Raw genomic sequence first — 6,016 nt, 5'->3', positions numbered from 1 at the left:
GGAGAAGTGGGAGGGAGAGTGATGTAGGTTGGAAATGTTAATTATAATCTCGGCACGGGCACCATTTTACAACGCTGTCATCTCTTCACATTTGTATCCTAAATATGGCATCTGGGGTGGCGGGTAGCTGACAGTTTAGAGAGACATTTTTTTTTTAATCAGGAAGGAGAAGAAGAAGGGATAAAAAAAAGTTTCACACCAATTGAAGTGTGTTTAAAGTGATGACAGGGACAAGAGGAGGCTTAAATGTTGTGGTGAGCCACCCCGGAAGCACATGGCCACCTCCAGGATGGGAAGATACAAAGTGCACATATTTGGAAGTAGGATTCCCAACATAAGGTCTGGGGACCACCGGTAGTCCCTGTGGAGGTTTCCAGGGGGGTCCCCTGGCAAAAATAGCAGCAGTGGGAACGATACTTAGGGTGCTTTCAGACCTAGAGTTCGCTTGCTTTGGTCCGAATCAGGGACTTATTTTGTTACCAAGTTGCATCATTCCCGAGAGTTGGTTCGTGTTCTCACGGCAGCATTTACAAGCGGACCAGATAAAATGCCCTGCGCAAGAAAGCTGCACAAGTTCATCAGTCTAGATTATTTCGGGGTGAGTGTTGGAGATCTTTGCCTTCTCTTGAATATAAAGGCCAAGACACACCAAAAAGATGTCAAAGAACAAGTGGTGGCGAATACTGTTGGGTCACCTCACGTCATACATATCTTTGACACTCTACAAAGACGACAGCCAGCTGCCACCTTGCAGGTACGTTCTGTGCCACAATACCAGCAGGTGTGGGCTGTGTTCATTCAAAAAAGGGAAACCAGAAGACGAATCTAAGGGTGCTGTCAGACCTAGAGTTGTCTTGCTTTGGTCTGAATCAGGGACTAATTTTGTTACAAAGCTTCATAACTGCCTAGAGTTGGTTCGTGTTCTCACAGCAGCATTTACAAGCGGACCAGATCAAAGAAAGCTGCTCTTGATTGGTCAGAATTTCCATGCGGGGAAAAATCCAGGAAGTAAACAAAACGTTGAAGAAGAGTACACTTGCAAGATAAATGTGACACTTTCTAATGTCACAATGGAGGGACAACTACAGTTTGAAAACGAGGCGCGTGTGTGACGAGACAGCAGTTGTTTCGGTCGGAACACGTTCTCACCACAAATGAACCGGACTGAGACCACCTCTTCAAGAAGGTCTCAGTCTGGTTGTTTTGGTGCACACCCAAGTGCGATTGCTGTGTTCACACCTGCCCAAACGAACCGCACTTAGGGGGCAAATGAACTTGAGGTGGTTGGGGACAAGAGGAGGCTTAAATGTTGTGGTGAGCCACCCCAGAAGCACATGGCCACTTCCAGGATGAGAAGATACAAAGTGCACATATTTGGAGGTAAGATTCCCAACATAAGGTCTGGGGACCACCGGTAGTCCCTGTGGAGGTTTCCAGGGGGGTCCCCTGGCAAAAATAGCAGCAGTGGGAACGACACTAAAAGTACAGTATCACTTTGGAAAAATACTCCTAAAAAATTAGACTTTGTAAAGCAGCAGATGTGTAGGTGTAACCGATCTGGCCTGATGCTTCGGTTTGCTACAGACTCTGCGTTGTGTTGCAGGACAACTTCTGCCTTGCTGACCAGGGGGTTTTATTCTCTGTGCAGAACACATTAAAATCAGTCCAGCAACTCTGCATAACCAGCTTTCTACAAACACACCTCTCCAGAAACGAGTGAGGAGGGTAGCGCGAATGTACAGGAAAGTATGTCACCGAAAGTTCGGCGGTCACACAACAAAAATGTATAAAATTAAAGCTCCCCAAAATAAATACAGACCCAAGCATGAACACATAAAAAAGCAGCAACAAAATACGAACAAATACGAAAGATGGATTTGGTGAAATATAAACCTATTCTACATAAGTACTTATTGTAAAGAAATGCTTCTCATACGGTTTGTCCTGATCTGATAATACACACTTTTTTAGTTGCCAATGATTAAGTTGTAGCAGGTGCACGTCTCTACCAACCAATGTACCCACATGAACAACATTAGCATAAAAGATCCCCTGCATCATCTTATTTATCCTCTTATTAATGGAGCATGGGTTGATGTGTCTCCCTGTGCTCAAGGTGGGAAATTTCTCAAAAGCTGCAAAATGAAATTCAAAGATTTTAGGCCAGTTGAATGCAAAGGAACTTCAAAAAAACGTTGTTGTGGCTGTTGTGTGAGTTAATATTCGTCTATTCACAAATCCAGCCAAAACGGAGTAGCTGCATCATCCCTTTGTCTCCTTTTAGCTCTTGAGTTTACCACCTTTTAAGAGCATTGTGTCAGTCTTTAGCTGTTAGATATTGGACCTTCTTCATCAGCTAGCTGCTCAACTTGCACGCTAACGGTTTGGTGCTGGGCAAGTAGCGTACAGAGAGCTTTTTTTGTTGTTGTTGCTGAAAACAGCTGCTGAAATCCATGAGGATGATGTGAGAAGGTGTGTGATCACTAGACGTTTCAAGTTTCCACATAATACCAGTGTAAATTGCATGAACCCCGACTGGTTTTTAAACTAGTTGTGATGTCATAAAATCCTGAAGGTGAGCACAGTTGAAGTTCAACCCCTCAACACCTGCTTTAAATGTTATCACTTGATTAAATGGGTGTTATCAGTGGTTATCAGCCTCATAGAAATTGGTTAGAAGGGACCTGCTATACCTACTAGTGGGTTTAGATTATTATCAGTCCATTTAATGGACGTTATCAGTTCAATCAATCGGGAGCATAGATGGTGACTTCAGGTGGCCTTAGTAATTATGACAGGAGCAAAGGAGGAAGTCAGGTGATGCAGTAAAGGAGTACGTTCACACATGCACAAAATTAACCTTGGCGAATATTCACCTCCTGATCACTTCAATGTGAATGACGGGGTAAATAAAACATTTGATTCTGGTGGCAAAGGAAATTTGCATTTTTGCATTTTCTGGTGTTTAACTTTGGTGAACTTTGATTTGTGAAGTCGCAGCATCAACCAATGGCAAAGAAGTATGTAAGGAGGTGACACTGATTGTTGCCGTGTCAATATTGTATGCTAGTGGCCATGAAAAGTACAACCTACCCTACATGTGATGCTACCCGGCTGGCAGTGAGTCGTGAGGCAAGCATAACTTAAGAGAATGGAAAATGTACAACCATAGTTCGCAGTGTTTATTGGCAAGCTAGCTAACATTAACGAGCAAGCTAGCTTTCTGTGCACATCACATCCGGCATTGCCCACATTCAACATGAATATTGCCTCTGCAGGCGATAATCAGTCACCTGTATTTGCTCATGTGCAACCGTGCCATAAAGAGCAACAAAGTCCGCATAGGGTGGTGGATGGGTCAAACAAACACAGGACTTTCATTCAGGATACAGCTGTTTGTGTCCTATGTAAAGTTCTTGTGGCCATGTCGCCTTTTCTTTTGTCCCATGGAAGTTCAGGTTACACAATGAATGCACTTATTTTAACCCAAACCATGATATTATTCCTTTACCTCAGCACATCGTTTGGCCGCCCAAACCTTATGCAACTGAAAGTGATAACTTACAAAACTGCAACTGATTTAATACACTGATAATGGTCTTCTGAACCTACTAGTAGGTGTAGCAGGCCCCTTCTAGCCCATGCCTATGAGGCTGATAACCACTGGTAACACCCATTCAATGTAATGATAACATTCGAAAGAGGGTGTCCTTTTTCCAGTGTTGAACTTTGCACATACAGCCTTCTGCACAATGGAGGTCAAACATCCAAGAGAAGTATCAATAAGCAAAACTCATTTTTGAATGGAGGGGGCTTCAAATGCTTCATTATAGTAAAGTGATGTAACTCTATCATCTTATCAGACTTTTTATTTGTTTGAACGCTTGCCTTAACCACTTATCCCGTTGGGGGATGCGGGTGAGCTGGAGCCCATCCCAGCTGACATTGGATAAGAGGCAGGGTACAATTAACCTGCATGTCTTCGGACTGTGGGAGGAAACTGGAGTACCCAAACTCCATATGGAAGGGCCCCCCACCCGGCTATGTGAACCCGTGCCGCCCTACATTGCTATGATTCGTGTATAATGCATGTAATTTGGAGCCGGGAGGCTATGATCAAGTGACCTATGTACTGCAGGCTGTCCTCCGTCATTTGATGAGAGCAAAGGAGGAAGTCAGGTGATGTCGAATAAAGAGCAACAGCGTCTGCTTTGATAGAAAGGTCATGGTGGGGAATGAGTCAATCAAGCACAGGACTTTGACCCAGGAGACCAGGGTTTGTGTCCCTTGTGAAACCAAAGCCAGCATTGTCATATTAATGTAGACTTTCATTAACCTTAATAAACTGGTAGGGGCACTAATTCATAAGATATCATATGAACTGTGTGCATAACCTTTCCTAGGATATCACACGAACCGCTGTGTGAGGGAGCGTTGGGTGGTGTGAAAATGCTCAACTGTAAAAAGTTCTTGCTCTGAGAGTGGCTGTTTCAGGATTCACACACTTGTTGCTCACAGACAAGTGCAAATCTTATGTATATGTATATCCTTGATCTTGATATGATTGATCAAGATTTCGGTCACACATAGCCACGATTGTCTGGGGGCAAAAAAAAAGCTGTCTCAACTCTCATTACTCAAATATTTTCATCAGACCTTCACCATCTGTTTTATCTGCTCCATCTCCATCAGCAGTTTAAAGTCTCAAGCGCTGAGTTTAACACAGACTTTGTTTTCCCTCCGACGTATTCTTGTTTTCCATGTAAGTGGCTTGCGTGAGTGAGCGCGCCGCGGTGCGTTGTGTAAGGCCAAACGACAACAACAAAAAGCAGAGAGTCAGATCTACAGTACGTGGGCTAGGGATGCGCGTAGAGTGGTGAAGCCCACGCGCCTCTTCCACCACCACCTCTCTGCCTTTATCAAAGAGAGTTACAGAGTGAGATATACACAACATAGTGCAGAACAAAAAGCCAGCTGAATCGTCTGCCAAGTAATGACTGCAGAAATGTTCACCTTTACATGTTGTTTTCCTTACTCACTTTGAGTTTATTATTTTTAATGATAGGGCTTCAGTCTAAACAGTATTTAGATGTAACCTCTGCCTTTGTGTGTTTCCCTCAGACATATGGAAGAAATGTGGATTGTAAGTCGGAACGTTTCTCAGCTAAAGGCCTTGGTTTTAATATTTAAATGTGATATGCTCAAACACTGTGTGAAGGTAAATGTTGGCTGGGAAATTCAAATGTCTTTGCTGACGCATAACATATCTCCTGGATCAGCCATTGTAAGCCTGCCATTGTGTATCTGAGAGTGACTGACTAAGTCTGTGGCACATGTGCAGTGCATGCTTGTCTCAGTGTGTGTACATAGTAAATCAATGTGCGCATACGAGAGTGTGTGTGAGCACATTTTTGCATGTCAGCAGCTTATATGTGTGTATACAAGTGCATATATGTATGCGTTCTCTGTCTGCTGATGTGTCCCTGCAACTGAACTTATGTGTGTGTGTCGGCCTTGTGTGTGTTTGTGTGTGTGTCTCCCCCTCGCTATCTGTTTGTGTTTGTGTGTATGCTCACGATACATATGTGTACGTGTTTGCGGCTGCCACAATGGCATCATCACCCGCCCCTGACGCTTTGATTGTTTTCTCCGCCGCAGCAGAAATGCACCAATTAATATGCAGAGAGTGAGTGAGACAGTGACACACACACACACACACACACACACACACACACACACAAAACACCAAAAAAAAACAAAAAAAAAAAAAACAGCCGTGAGGGAGGGAGACGGGGAGGGAGGTGTGATGGAGAGAGAAGTGAGAGGGGGTGGGGGGGGCAGAAGAGATGGCACAGAGAGAGGGAAAGAATAGGGGAGATGAAATGAAAGATGAGGAAAGTGAGGGAGAGAAAGAGATGGAGTGAGATAAGGGGCGAGGGTGGAGGGGAGAGGGGCGTAGATAGAGGGTGTGGGGGGGTGAAATCTGATAGATGCTTGAGTAAAAACAAGAGAAGGA

This window comes from Epinephelus fuscoguttatus, linkage group LG23 (assembly GCF_011397635.1).
Source record: "Epinephelus fuscoguttatus linkage group LG23, E.fuscoguttatus.final_Chr_v1".
Classification (NCBI taxonomy): Eukaryota; Metazoa; Chordata; class Actinopteri; order Perciformes; family Serranidae; genus Epinephelus; species Epinephelus fuscoguttatus.
Note: the sequence above shows the minus strand (reverse complement) of the source record.